The following is a 16,046-nucleotide window of genomic DNA, read 5'->3' as shown; positions in this document are numbered from 1 at the left end:
AAGAAATTGTCTCTATTTCTTTTTCAGTCAAAACTTTCCTGACCACATGCAAGCAGTTTAGTAAGTATGATATTTCATGAGATTAAGGAGCTACAGATAATCCAGGAAACTGCAAAAAAAATAACAAGATTAAGTTATAGTTAGCTCAGTGGACTGAAGTTAATTTCGTTCACTCAGTTGGGATAAAATGCATGTAAAAGCTTTTACTTTCACTAAACTTATTCCTGAAAGCTTCTTTACATTAATATCACAGTATATCACAAACTTAAAATACATTAATAAAAATAAATATGTCTAGGATGGAAAAAATGGATTTCAAAATAAATTACTTTTTGATTGGTCTATGGATTTGGGAATCAGAATAGCATTTTCTAATACTCAAACCTGGAATAATCTTTCATGCCTTATTTACCGGGCTATTGTAGTAAACACTTTTTATTGTTGTTTTGTTTGGTAGCAGTTCATCAGAGACAATAATGCCTCACTGAAACAGAAAACTTTGCAACCAGGAGGTCAAAAGAAAATACTTAAATTTCCATGCAATGCACCATCTTGATATACATATATGCAAATATGTATAAATATAAGATATCTTTTCATGTAATAAATATGAAGTGTTAGTTGACACCTTAATATAGGAAAGGCAAACTCCTGGCACATCCACCAAGATTAGGATGCATGCTTCTTTCAGAAGTGCCTTGTTTTCTCCAAATTAGTTAGAATTTTGTTCTATCCCACTCCCTTCCTGCCTGCAAGAAGGAGGTGCCTTAAAGTGCTTAAGCAGCAGAGGCAGATCTCTCCTTAAGACAGAATTCCTACTGATTAATCAACTGTCAGCAACTGAAATGGTTCATGCTTTAAAGATTGTTTTGAAGGAATTTTGCCCACTATAGCAAAAACTGTATAAAGAAGCTAGGACCACCAAAGCCCACCCCTCCCTGAAGATGCCTTTGGACTGTGAGTTAAGCTGCCCAGATAAGATAAAGGAGACACTATTGTTCAGATAAGATAAAGGAGACACTATCATTCAATCATCTCAAGTCTAGGGAGAACTAAACAAGCCTGAGGGAGAAGAATACATCCACAAGAAAGCCAAATCCAGCAGAAGATCATCCCTGGCTGGGTTTGGGGTGGGGAAAATAGCCCACAGAAGCAAGGTTTGCACAGACTTCCCCCCAGCCCCCAACAAAGCAGGAAGGAGCACAGTTTTGGGTGTGTGGCAGAACCTCTGGTCAGAGGCAGTGAACACCCACCCTCCCTTACACAAACCCACCCAGCTGTGAAACCCTCAGCCTCGGCAAGGCCCCATCCACGGGACATTCACCTGAGAGGCAGCTGAGGCAGTGTCAGAATCCATCAAAGATCCGCCTGAGGGGGGAACCTGGCCATTCCCACCTGGCCTGAACATACATTAATGCATTAATCCATGGCATTCTATGTTTTTCAAGGGGACCCTCACCACCAAGAAGACCTGATGGAGAGGATCATCAGGACACTGGTGAGATCCACAGAGTGATGATATTTTCTTTTATCTGTCTCTGTCACTCTCTTTCTGCTCCCCATACAGCTCTTTTCTCTTTCTTTCTCTCTCTCTCTCTGTGTCTTTCACATTTACTGTTAAATAAAATCCTTACTACTGAATTTGGCATATGGTCTCATTTGCACCTTAATTTGGTCAGAGGCATTTCTCATCATTTTAAGAACTGGACCATAATATTGACCTATGTATTTAGCATGACAACTCACATAACTGCTCACTGATCAGGAAAGTCACATACATATAATAAAGAAGGAATCACAAACACATTGAAAACAAAGAAACTGTATCATTTGCTCTATAATCGTTATCAGAACGCACTATTAAGAGGCAATAGAAATTTACCCAGTTTTAATAAGGAATTTTTAGGTTTTTTTTTTTAAAGAAGCAAAAGAAAACAACAGAAATACCCATAAATACATTTATGCACATTCAACAGAAATCTTGAAGGCTATGCATCTTGCAAAACTTTGTAACTACAACTGAAAAGCAGAAGATTGGTTAATCTTTAAACCTAAACATTATAATCAAATAATATGTTGCCAAACGCAGAAACATTTGGTGGGTCACAATTATAACCATAAAATAATAATTCTTTAAAATTTATAATCTATAATTTAAGTTAACTTAAAACAGAGAAAACGAAAGGAAGACTTGGACATAGGTTCTGCCACCAATGTCTGACGCCTCTCTTTCCAAGGATATCTCCCTGTGTAGACCTGACAGAGTGAATGCCTAGGTGGGATCTCTCAGTCATGCCAAGGCCTTGCTCCCAGTATGGATTCAGATGCCCTTCTGGCAGCTTAGTTATGCCAGGGAGAAAGAGGACAAGGTGTCCTTCCTGTGCTGTGGCATCACTAAAAATCCAAGCTGTGTCTTCAAATTGGCCACGATGCTTAAGTGCACACGCATTAAGATCTGCCCAGGTCCCACCATGGGTATGGTCGGGTATATGGTTATTTACACATTTGAGGGCAGCAGCCTCAGTCCCCACTAGTGAAGGGATACCTCAGAGTCCTGCTGTAGCCACTAAACATGCATGGACAGCTGGTAGCCAAGCATTTGGCTGGAACAAGCTGCACAGCAAGCCAAGGGAGCAGCCGACAGAAATGAAACACACTGCATGAATACAGGTGCCATGACCAAAGTCTGCTCCAATAGCTACCAAAGTGAAAAGAAGTCTCCACAAAAGCTACAATCCTTCAGCTCACTAGTTCTTCAGTTCTAGTTACTTAAAGTCTTTTATAGATAGGCAGATAGATGAAAACATATTGCTTGGTAACACTCATATGACTAATGTATTTAAACGTATAAATTTATACAAATAACAAATATAAGAGATCAATAGTTATTACCTTTACCATGCAACACATGATCAAGATAGACTGTTTTCCAAGAGAAGAAAAAGCACACAAAATTGAGATGGCAAGTACAATTGGAAATTACAGCGAATTCCTATAATTTATTTTCATAACTACAAGTCTCAAATACTGCTAATAAAATTGCCAGTTCTTCACAGTCTTATTACACAGTAGTTAATAGAGACTTGGGAAATGCATACACCATGTGTAAATTGCCTTTAATAAAAGTAATTAGACAGTTGAATGAATATTGTTCATTACCACCTATGAGTACAGAGACATCTGGTGGACAATATTGTTACTTGATGTATTTTCACTAGACATTTTTCCTCCAAAACTCTACAGAGTACAAATTCAACCTATTCAATGCCTACAGTTAAGAAATACTGCATACTTTTAAGTTTCTAAGTGATCTTTGACATGTACACCTTACAAAAATTTAATCTTAAATTAATATTTCGTTTAGCTGAGATAACTTTTTATTATCTTTGAGCAAACATCAATTTTGCTTTGGTTAGTCACAATTCATGTAGCAAACATTACCCCTTTCAAAGTGAAAATATATTTTTTCTGTAACATTTTGTTAAGACCAGCAAAATTTAATCTTGGACTTCAAAGTATATTTTGGTCAAGAGTTTAAATAGGATTTTTCAGCAATCAGGTATACCATAATTTAATTCTAAGTCAGTAAGTACTTGGGTGTAAGTGCTTCACAATTATTCCTACAGCAACTGGAATCTAGAAGTCCACGCAACACCGCAAAAAAAGCAGGAATACCCTATAGTTATTTTATTCCAGCTTAGCACAAGCAAATCAGAAAATAGGTGCACTCACAGTGAATCAAAGCAGTTATTTGCCATGAACAAGACAAATTTAAAAAAAACCCTCAACTATAAAACCACAAACAAACCAACAAGAAAACTGAAATATCACCAGACCAAAAAACCTAATTAAAATTAGAGTTGAGAACACCTGCCATATTGTCTTAGTATAGGGTGAGAAAATGGACATTACAGTTCAAGAAAATTTCCAATATCAACAGCACTGTCAGAGATCTAGTAACAGAATAGCTCTGGGCAAAAAAGAGCATTCATGGTAAAGGGGAAGACTATCAAGCGAACTGTTTTGGCTTAGGATAAATTTAGGAGGAAATGTGTTGAAAGGGTGTTATTTTTAACCAAGAGTAGGTCTTAGTAGAATTAATTTAAATAGGTTTTTTTAATAATTTTTCACATGTATTACTGGGAGAAGAGAGAAGAGTGGGCTACAAAATATGTAAAAATGGAGAGGAAAAAGAAAACAGTAAAGTTGTTTGAGACTACAAGGCTACAGGAAGGACCAAAATACAAAGGTGAGAAGAAAGACAGAAGTAGAAGGTGATTAAAAAGCAAAGGCAAGCCAAGACCCTGGTAATAGCCTGAGGAAAGGGGGCCACACTTACAGAAGGTAAAAGAGTAGACCATGACAAGAATGAGAATGTGCGAGCAAAAGGGATGAGTTCACAGGCAGAAGTGTGCAGAAGACCAATAAGGCACTACAAGGAGGAAAGAAGAGCTAAACTTCCAATGGCTATATGGGGGCATGACCAAGGAAGATGCACTATTTAAAGCATTTTTCCAGGTTTGAATCTATTATGAAAGATTTTGTATAAGATCAGATATTTCCCCTATCATAGCTTGAAACCCAAACACATGTTAAAAAAAACCAGTAAAAGAGTTGTCTGAGGAAAGGATATGACTTGCACACAACAGTGAGAGAGAGAGTAGATGAAGGAACAGAATCCTTGGGGACTAGCTGAATGGATGGTGAGACAAGTGTTTTAAGCAGGCACTACAGACTAGATAGTTTGGAGACAAGAACTCCAGCAAACTTATTACAGGAATGAAAGACAAAGGTAAAAAGGGGTACAGAATACTGCATGGGAAGCAACTGGTTGGCTGAAACAGAAAGGAATGGAATAAAAAGGGATGTATGAAAAATGCAGCAATGTTCTGAACCATTGCTTTTGAATACATTACATGCCTGATTAACTGGAGGAAAATACAAGTTTTATGCCGGGCAACACAAAGCAGTTCCAAGCAGTTAGGATTCTTATTCTCATAAGTTTTACATCAATTCACATCAGTAGTGTTAAATTGTAAGTCCCAGTAGAAAATATCATTCAGGAAAGAATCTACAATGCAGAAGTAATGTAATGCAAGTTTGGCTGAAATGATTGTTTAGTTGGCAATGCTTTTAACTAAATGACTCCTGAATATATATTCAATTTTTAAAAGACAGAGAATAACAGAGTGTACAAAATTCAAAACAGTGAAGTTCTATGAATTCCTTTCTGTTTATGTAATTTGTCTGGTACTGCCTGTGAAAAACAACTTCTGCCTTTCCACTTCACCAGAAAAAGCACATGGACAGCATGTGGTCTTGCCTCCCTGTACAAAAACACGTGTCTGAATTTTTACTTTATAGTGTTTCCTTATTTTTTTCCCTCTAGCAAGGGTGCAGAAACTCCTTACTATCTATATCTTGCATGAGCAACTCAGTATAAACTTATCAGGATAATCTGTGTTGAGACTCATGCTGATACACTGCCTCCTGATTTTGTACAGCCTGTTAACAAAAGAACAGCTAAGAATAGCTTCCTTCTCCTGTTCCTGTCCCCAGAATTTCTTGTAAGATTTTTAGTTTTATTCTGCTGAGAAATAATATAAGGAAGATATATACTGCTGATAGTCTCACTAAGGGACAACATACTGAAGACCTTAAGAAGATTGAGTTACTTCAGAATAAGCAACAGAGACATGGTAGAGCTTTATATTGCATGTGGGAAAACCCAGCTCAGGTCCCTGATCTGTATATGCTTCAGGATGAAGAGTTATTGCTTTGTCCTCATATGCCACATGATAAATTGAATGACTGGACTTCCAGACAAACCTTTTCTAACAACACTACAAATTCCACTTAGTTAAACTAATTAAATAAAATCTAATCTGGAAAGAAGAGCAAAACATTTCAGTGTCCAAAAGAGAGATGGCCTTGCAACTCCCATATATTGAAGGCAAGACTGATCTCAAATGCACTGAAAATACCCCCTCCATAAGCCTATCTCACCTCTCTCCTACAATGTAAATAAAAGACATAAAATAACCTGACTTGGATGATTTAACCAATTTCCCCCATGACTCAGCTCCTACCAGGATGTGACAAAAGAGGTGCTGGAACCTGAGCACCCACTGTAGCCTTGAGCTTTGGGATTTTTGTGATACATGACTTTCATTTCCTCCTTACCTCCCAGTTAAAGGGTTTAAATAGTTTCATTTCATCCCAGTGATTTTTTTTTTAACCTCAAAATTCTCTAAAAAGGGAATTAATTTTCAACCTCTGCCCTTGAGTTTTTTGACTCAGAAGACTTCATTCATTTCAGTGGTTCTTGATCAGCAGCCCATACAGCTCAAATGCTACAAGGAATGTGTGATCCACTCCATTACTAATGAGCTGTTAAGAAAGCTGTTTCACAGTTGATGTGATATGAAAGTGAAGGTATTTTTGTATTGCATCACCCTCACAGTAATTTTGAAAGACATCCACAATTAAAGAAAAGGGCAAGAAAAAGAAAGCCAGTGGTAGAGGCAGAGTTAGTCAGCCTTCAGGGAGAATAAGATTTAGGAGAGCAGAGATGTAGTGTCTATGTTAAAGTAGACAAGCCAAAAGAATAAATTGCTACGTATTGGAGCCAAAGATTATAGTAAATTCCTTTCTATTACAACTGAAGAAACTACAATAGTAGGAACATGGCCAAAAGGGCAAAGATCAATAGCAGAAGACCATTGGATGGTGAGGGTTATAACAACATTATGACAAAGAAAAGGTAGCAGCATTTGCCAAGCTTTGTTTGACAAAGGCTAGGATCATTGGGACTGGCAACACATAAGACCTTAATGAGGCCACATTGATTGAACAATCCTTTTAAGCATAAGATACGTATTTTATACATATTTTATACTTATATATATTATATAAGCCTTTAACTGCTTCAGTGATTGATTAGAAAATGTGACTATGCAGTGTACCAAAAGCACTGGATTTTTTTTCTTTCAAGTCTCTTACCTTTAATGAAAAGAATTTTTAGGGGTTTGCTCATGACAGAGGACTGGACAATCAGCAGCCCATGAGTCAAACAGGGCATGCAAGGAAATTCTGACCAGCCCCAGGAACATCTTGCAGCTTTATGTTTACATAAAAACATACAAAAAAACCCCATTTTACATAAAAGCCTGTTTTACAACCCACTGAAAGATAATGGTAGAAAGCAAAAGTGAATTTGATGTGGACAAAGAGAAAGCATTGAGAAACATTGAACAAACTTGGCTGGCCAGCCAAATAAACTGGTAGCACTGCAGAAGAACAAAGATCAATTACACGAGAACAAGGGAAAGGGCTTGACTGTGGCAATGGCAGTTGGGAACATTCAAGTCTGGCCTAGAAATACACTCCCTGGTCTGGAAATACTGGTCAAGTTGTCCTTGGTCATCAGTTTAATGGCACATGAATATAGCGACACCAAGGCTGCTCTTAGGCTTTAGTAGCTCAGAGCCAGAGGGATACCAGGACTCAGGAATCATATGGATGCTCCTCACACTCTGCAAGACATTCCCCAGCACTGGAACTCTAAGGGATTTTCTTGTTAATGATGGCCAGCTCTGTGTATTTATGCTATGGCTTAGACAGCATGCCCTGAAAGATGTGAGCTAACTCTGTGCCCAGTACACCTACTTCATGTGCTTTACTCTCTACACCTGCCTGACAGGAGATTGTGGCCACGTCGGGGTCGGTCTCTTCTCCCAGGCAACCAGCAACAGGACAAGAGGACACAGTCTTGAGCTGCACCAGGGCAAGTTTCGGCTTGACATTAGGAAACAGTTCTTCACAGAAAGGGTGACTGGGCATTGGAATGTGCTGTCCAGGGAGGTGATGGAATGAGTCATCATTCCTGGAGGTGTTTAAGACTGGATGTGGCACTCAGTGCCATGGTCTGGTTGACAAGGTAGTGTTATGACACAGGTTGGAATTGATGTTCTCAGAGGTCTTTTCCAACCTAGATAATTCCATGATTCTATGATGGTCTTAATTTGTTCTATCATAGTTTTATATTACATGATAAGAGTTTTTTCATTATCTACAACATTCTTTACTCCCTTATTTTGAACAATGAAATATTGAATATAAAAACATCCTATTTGTAACACCTGAACAGAAATAAACATGGCACTTGAAAATAAACTGCCTATCTCTACTTTTTCTTAGCAGATTTAACACCACAACAAAGATGTACTATTCAAACTAAATAATATTACTGTCAGACTGAATCTTGTATGTTTTTAGAAACAATAGTGTAAATCCATTTTTTTGGTTAAAATTTTTCCTTAAGTATTTTATTAAGGCAACCCTGATCATTTTGCCATAAGCGTACCTCTTTGGCAGAATAAGATTATAGCACAAGTCTCACATTGATTTCAACATTTATAAAATGCTCTCATTTTATAAGAGTGATGCAAAACATTTACTTTGGCCATATTAGTAATGAAATTAGATCACTATTAAAGATTAGAAAAATGAGAGTTTAAATTATTGTGTTTAAATACAAGTGAAAAAAACCACAAAAAGGTATTTTCTTCAGCATTCCCTTGTTCCTACTAACATGGAGGACTGGGCATAATGAACTGCCTAAAAAAGGTCCTCAGAATCTCTGCTTTTGAAAGGGAAAACAAGCTCACTAGCAGTTACTGTAAGGAATAGACCACCTTACTTTTGTAACCCTACCATATAGCCATTTTAAGCATTTGGAATTGTCTGGGCAATTCTATAGTTAATTCTTTAAACACAGTAGTATTCCATCATGCTTGCTGAGCAAGTTAAAGCAGAACACAATGTTCATTAACCCAAGGAAGAGGGTAATTAAAATAGAAAAAACCCCAAACATGACTAAAGTAACACTGTTCTGCAAGTATTTTTAATGGATCAGGCCCTCAGCCTTCTAAAATTAATTAATGCTTCAATGAAAGTTCCCTGTTATCTGACTAACAAATCTAGCTTTTCTAATATTTAGCTACCCTGGATTTCAATTAAGACTCAAAGAGCCAAGAACTGATGAAGAGGACATCATAAATGATTTATGGATGTCCTACTTTTGTATATGGTGCATTAATTATTCTACTTAATGCATTCATATGGTTTTCTAATTCATACATTACCAAAAGCCTCACATTTCAGTTATTTCATTGAAGTTTATATCCATTTTCAGGCAGATTCTGACAAAGTATGCTTAAAAATTGAAGCCAAAATCAGATATTTATTTAGTCTATGGATTTCAAATCACATATCTATCTATTCAATTATTGCCGTATCACCTATTTCTAGAGGAGTCAGTTGCTGTTGTTTTGGTTTGGTTTATTTTTTTATTAAAACAATGATCAGCATTCTAGAGATTTCTTGCTATTTCATTATTTGTGTGGTCTTTTACACATGCAGTTTATCTTTCCCTCTTTGCCCAGCTCCAGTCATTTGTGCCCAATCACAATGTATACAGCATGCCAGAGGCGTGTTCCTACAGCTATTAGCCACCTTCCCTTCTCCCACCACAGCCCTCCCTTAACAGGAATTCTACCAGGGTCAGTCTAGATACCCTTAAAATTAAGCACATGTCAGAGTAGCCAGAGGAAAAAGGGGAGGGGTCTTTAACTGACATAGCTACAGTTTAAACAGAAATGGGGGAAGAAAGGGAGTCTTTTTAATTTGCAAGTTAATTTCTATTGCCTGTACACACTTTTATTGTAGCTAATCAGGCAGAGCCACAGCATCCTGTAACACCATTTCAGAGAAAGTCTGCGAGAAAGGTTTTGGGGACAATGTCTGCTTATTTTTCATCAGCTTAAAACAAGGAATATAATTTCTACACTGTTTCAGCTTTATTTTGCCTAAAGAATACAAAGCTCTAAGAGTGTAGTATTTAAGGTCATTCTTCCATTCACCCAAACATCTATGTTTTAAAGACCTGACAGCTTAGAAGACTGCACTATTATAAGACTATATGTTACTATTACAAGACTACTATGTTACAGTACCTGAAAACAAAATGTTATAGCATGAAATTACTTTTCTACATGAAATTAAAATATCATATACATTTGTAAAGAGTAGCCTCCAGAGCTGTGTTCCTAATTAGACAACATACCATGTGTTGCAGGAAGAAAGCATATCAGCAACAATTTGGCTAAAGAAAGCAGAAAGCTGTAAGTGTTGCCAGAACACCACAGGACCGTAAAAGAAGTGACCCTTACTTCCTTGAGTGTGTTTTCAAAAAGAAAACAAGATTACTGGTATGATTAGTACCATCAAAAAGATAACCTCTTAATCTGAAAGTACCAACAGAAAAATGGGCAAAAAAAATGAAATTCAATTAAACAATTACATCGTATAAATTTAGCTGAGCATATTTTAAATGTAAACATTTTCATTTACATTGTCATTTATTTGTATGCTACAATTTCTTAACAATGACTAATCCCAAGGAGAATATATGATCTCAGCCAAATTTGTACAAAGCAGATATTCCATTATTATTCCCCAACAGCTAAAAAAGGTTGAAATTTAAATCTGTTACATTCCATGTTTAAATAAACATTGATGTAACATGTACCTTTCGATACTATTAAGCAATATCATTTTAGCAGTCTTGGTATATACCCCTGATGTTCCTCATGGTGCATGTATCCTGTACTCAATTTAAAGGGTTGTATCCACCAAAAGTATTTGCCACCAGTTTATTGTGGTGCAGAGACAAGTAAGAATTAGCTCCATTACAAATTGTCAGTCATGGCTGACCTCCAAGGGAAGAACAGTGAAAGACCACTTAAATGCTTTCAGGAACAAGAAAAAAGGCAGACAAATAACTTGTATTTCTCTGCTTACTTCCCCAGACTATTCCCCTTTCCATGAACCAATCTGATACTGACTGAAAAAACATCATTCACCTGAGAGTTATGCTGTCACATTTAAACCCAAACATCATCTGAGCCTGTGCATGTAATTTCAGAATCCAATATTTATTCTTTGCAAAAGAGATGCCAAAGTGCAGTGATGCTAGACCTAGGAAGCATTTTAAAAAGTAAATTTAGATGATCATCTTCTGCTCCAAAATATTGTTTGGCTTATTCAAAAAAATATTGTTTAGCTTATTCAAAAATCTCAAACTGTATTATAAGATATCACATATTAATGTCATGATGATAGAAAATAATGGGGTTTTAAAAAAATTTTCAAAAGCAGTAAAAACTGCTTAAGAAGGCTTAATATTTAAGGGGTTACACACAGGAATACATTATGAACCATCTATTAAGGAACTTTATAGAAGCTGTCACTTTTCCTAACAAAAAAGTCAGAAATGAAGAACCAGAAGGATTATTCCAGAGGCTGAACTGCCAGATCCAACAAAACATTGACTGATAAGAAACCACATGCTATCTTGCTGTCTTTTATCTGAGCGTCCTTTATCTGCCTTTTAAATGTTACTGTAGGGGACTTGGGTTTTCAAAAACATAGCTCTCTGAGGGTGCTAAAAGAATTTTTAAGAAGTGCTTCTGGATTTTTTATTCCTGAAAATTATCAACACAATGCATAGATTTATTGTGGGAAGTAGTCACTCATTTTCTATTGGTGGGTATCATGGTCCAAACAGGGTCATCTAGCTTATTTATAAACATAAAGCATGTGTGATTCTAGTGATGACACCTGTAATTCTGCATGCCAGGAAACTTTTCCTTTCCTTAGTCAAATGTAGGCAGTAATAGATTTCCACTCACTTGTAAGAGGAAAAAAGAACATTGATAGAGGAAGAGCAACCTCCCGAGTTTCTGAAATACAAGCCTGCCTGCACTGTTCTAGGTAATGAAGTCAGTGCAATTCCAGCCACTGAGGAGTCCTCTGAACCCAAACACCAAAACACCCAAACAGCAGCTTGGACACTGTCATAAAAAAGCCAAAGACTTTCTACTATTGTTTAAATCTCTGTGTCCTTTCTTCTAGAATTCAGTACATCATGGCACAGAAATAGTATAGAAGCCTTTTTTTCAATCAAAGGAATAAATGAGGCCATGTAAGAAACAAGGAGTCCCACTAACATTCTTTTAACATTTTGCAAATTAGATGACAAAAAGGTGCCTTAAGGAGGTTTTAGTGCATGTTACCACCTAATGCAATCATTCCTGTTTTCCACTAAGACTGACGGTGAACACAATACCACGCTAATGGTTCAGTATGCAATTATCCCTGCTGAAGTGCACAGAAGGAAGCAGAAAGCAAATGAGGCCAACTGATGCAGACTCTTTAGATTTCTTTGTGCAAACAAAATCCAGAATGACAGAGCTGCAGGCTACTAGGTCTATTTGCAGGGCTTGCTGCAGATATGTTGTGTCGAGTATAATAACTTAAGGAGTAATGGCAAGCATCAATCTCTTACTAGAAGGTGGACTTGAGTCTAAGAAGCCAAATACTGTGGAGCCCTGATATTTGGGGTCACAATGTAAAGTGTAAAAAGACTTAACAGTGATTAAAACAATCACACTAAGTGTATTGACTGATACTGCCCACTACTGAAATGCGTAACTAACACTTAGAGTTTGTTAACAATTCAGCACTGTAATTATAATAGGATCTTAAAATTTCACTAACAGTATGGCACTTGTCCTCTGCTATTCCAAGCACTGCACAAATACATGACCTGGAAATGGAGATGGATACAGTTGTAACCTCACTAGATTCTAAGATCTTACTCCTCAGAAAGCTCCTTTGAGAAGTCACTGCAGAGACATGATTTTCTATTTATGCCTCCTTGGCCTGGGCTACTGCCAATCCCATTCTTAAGCTGGCAATAACAGATGTTCAGTGACAAAACACAACATCTTACTTTTTGTTATATTTCATAGATACTTAGCTTGGCTGTTGGCCCCAGCACTGTTTGAAATGTCATTTATGGACTACTTCTTCTCCTCACTCATATTTTTTGCCTTATTTTCAACCCATTGTTTTAGCTTAACATACCTTCAAAAGTATTTTGACCATCTCTTAGCAAGGTCTACAGAGGGAATGAGCTTAGGGTACTCTTATACCAGCCAGGAGGAGCAGGACACAAAGAGCCCTCTGAGTTGCAGCACCAACCTGTGCATTTTCTTTCAACACACCAGGAGGTAAATAGTTCTTTGGAATCAGAATTTGACACACTCAAGGCTGAGACCCCAGTGTCAGGCACAGTATTCAAAAAGCAGCTCCTTAATCACTTCTATTATTGCAATATACCATAATTACATCTAGAAATAGATAAAATTACATATACATATGTCTACATCTATCCCAGTGAAAATTAGGGCATTACTGTATAGGGTGTAATGCAATGACAAGCCTACCATTTTTAATAACTTTCAAATTGACCATAGTATAACATATCATGCAATACATGATGCAAGGCAGACAGTGCATGAGCATCAAATCACTTGCTTCAGAAACTGTACCTCTTGTGTAAGAACATCCCCAATCCTCTTCCCTTCTCTCTACGTCCCAAAGAAAATGACTTTTAGTCTGTAGTCTTCTAGAGGTAATCCTAAATTTCTGCCTATGGATCATGCTGAGCTACCAACATTTCTCACAGACTTACACGCATATTTATCAGACTGAGACTATAGCATTTCAAGACACCTTTACTGATTGTTCACCATGGCCTTACTGGCCAGCTTAACTGGGTGGATGCTGAGCCAGCAGAGGCTGAAACAGTATTTGAGAGATAGAAGAGTTCCTAACAATGAGAACTGAAGAAAGGAAGAGACTTCGACTTATGTCAAGGCATGATATTCAGCATCAGCAAAAAAAATAAGAGATTCTGGAAAAACAGTCAGTCGAGTTGACACCTGGGGGAAAAGTGAAAAAGGCTAGTAAAAAGTAAAAAAATAAAAGTAAAGTAAAAGTAAAAAAAACACATTATCAGAGCATCTTCTTGTCTTGCAATTCTCAAAGGATCATTTACCTTCTGGCATGCAGAAAGATCACACGCAACTTGTTGCTGTGACACACAGGGCTCTCTCTATCCTACTCCTCTCATTCAGTAAGACTCAGTGAGTTAGCCTTGAAAAAGAAGGCATCCTGTGTCACCAAATTGCCAGTGAGAAGAAACATCGATTTTTCATTTAAAGAAAAGTAAAAAATAAATTCCACAAACAGTGCTCTATGTTCCTGAAAGGAAATCTATGTTAAATGTCTCCACAAAAGAGACAGCTATAGGGAAAACATTTTTTGGACTGAAAACAATTGTAAGCACTGGATGCCCCCACCTTTTTATCAGAATCTTTTCATAGAGTTCTTCTTATGGCCTACCAACAAAACCAGTCAGTGGAGAGAATTGCAATGCTCAGAAGAAAGAGTATATAGTAGTCTAGTTCCCATTGTTCTGCTGGTCTTTTCAAGGAAGAAGCAAGTGGATATCCCATGTGCTCCTAGAGGAACTTGGAGATGACATTTCACGTGGATGCCGTGGTTTCATAAAGAGTACAAAGAATTAGAAACATAGACATTTCTGGCAGAAAAGAGGTGTGGGAAGATGAAATAAAATTTAGGAACAAATAATATAGACAAATTCTGGGCTTTGACACTGGTAATTAAACCTGTCACATCAAGATATGGGGAATTAAAGAAGTAAATGTATACATCTAAGGCCAAGTCAGCAAGTGAGCAAAAGATCATCTTTTATGAGTATGTAGTATGAGGAAAGTTATATAAGAGAATACAGCAGTACCTGTGGGATGAATCTGACATAAGTGTAAAAGCAGTTCTGCTGTAGTTTCACAGCCACATGGTTTTCAGCTACCCAAACCCACCCAGAAGAAGCCTACCTATTTGAACTGTGCCTAGATTTGGATAGGATTTCCACATTATTTCAACTTAAAATGTGTTGTTTAAGATGGGATCAGCTCCAGATTAAGATGTCACTAAATATACATGTCTGCATGTGTGTATGAGTATATATAAATAGGTAGTCAGTGTACAGTTGGTGCCTAAGCACCTATTATCATCAATATAAATCTTGCCACTACAGCCATTTGGAATTAGGGAACTCACCCTGAAGCAGATACCAAAGCTATACTACAACTAGTAGATTAAATGCACCTGGTACTGTTCTCTGGCTGTGAGAAAACTGATGTGGAAATGGTCCTTGTCAGTACTGATCTCCAAATCAGGATGATCACATCTAGTCTGCCTACTGGATATGGTCTCTGACCTGTATGAACTCCCCAGTAACCCAGAAAGTGTCTAGAAACATGCTAGATATCCTAACAGATTACCAGTTTGAATACCTGGTTCCCAAATGAATATCTACTTACACATACATACGTTGTTGCACTTTATTCTTCCACTGAATGCTCTCTCAAAGTACTAGCACCTCAAGTTCTTCCTTGTGCTCTTCAGCATGCTTGAAAGTAAATAGTTCAAATATTGGAGACAAAATAGATGTGATGGTATGGGAAAGCTATAGCTCTGAGGCACTCAGCCTTACACAGCCCCACACAAAATGCCATGGAAAAGGCAAAGAGAATCTCTGTGTGGCTGCCGGTGAATCATATGTCCCATTGACATTAGCTGAAAGAAACTAATTAAATCAATTCAGTTCAGTAACACTCACGTAAATCTAACAAAAAATTAACAGATGAGCTGAATTTTAGGCTACACTACAGCACTGTGGCATTTCTAAGCAACAGAGAAAGAAACAGATTTCATGTTTATATAAGAAGGTGTATAGTAAGAGTGAGGTGTGAAAGGAAAAATTTTGATATATTGAGCAAGCTTATTACCTTTACATTTCTGAAACAATTCACAGGATGCAAGTGAAAAAAGCATCTGAGTAGCTTATTCCAATCTTGGTACAATACACTTGTGTGCCTGAGAGAGGCGTTGGACAGATCAAACTACATCAGGTTACAAAGGATGATGTTTTAGCATATCCATGATGTGATAATTTAGACCTAGTCTGAGCTGTAACCTTTACAATAAATCTTGCTTTTCTCTCAAGTTCAGCCCTAACTCTATATATGTTTTTATGTGTTTTGGTTTTT

The 16,046-nt window shown here is 37.2% G+C and overlaps 1 protein-coding gene across 3 annotated transcripts in view; it reads right to left on the bottom strand.

Moving 5' to 3' along the window:
• PTPRR (protein tyrosine phosphatase receptor type R) overlaps positions 1-16,046 on the bottom strand; it is a 140,263-nt gene that overhangs the window by 105,696 nt on the left and 18,521 nt on the right. The gene's annotated exons all lie outside the window — the stretch shown is intronic.

Source organism: Prinia subflava, chromosome 4 (assembly GCF_021018805.1).
Source record: "Prinia subflava isolate CZ2003 ecotype Zambia chromosome 4, Cam_Psub_1.2, whole genome shotgun sequence".
Taxonomy (NCBI): Eukaryota; Metazoa; Chordata; class Aves; order Passeriformes; family Cisticolidae; genus Prinia; species Prinia subflava.
The sequence above is the reverse complement of the archived record's forward strand: the minus strand, read 5'-3'. Positions and strand labels throughout refer to the sequence as shown.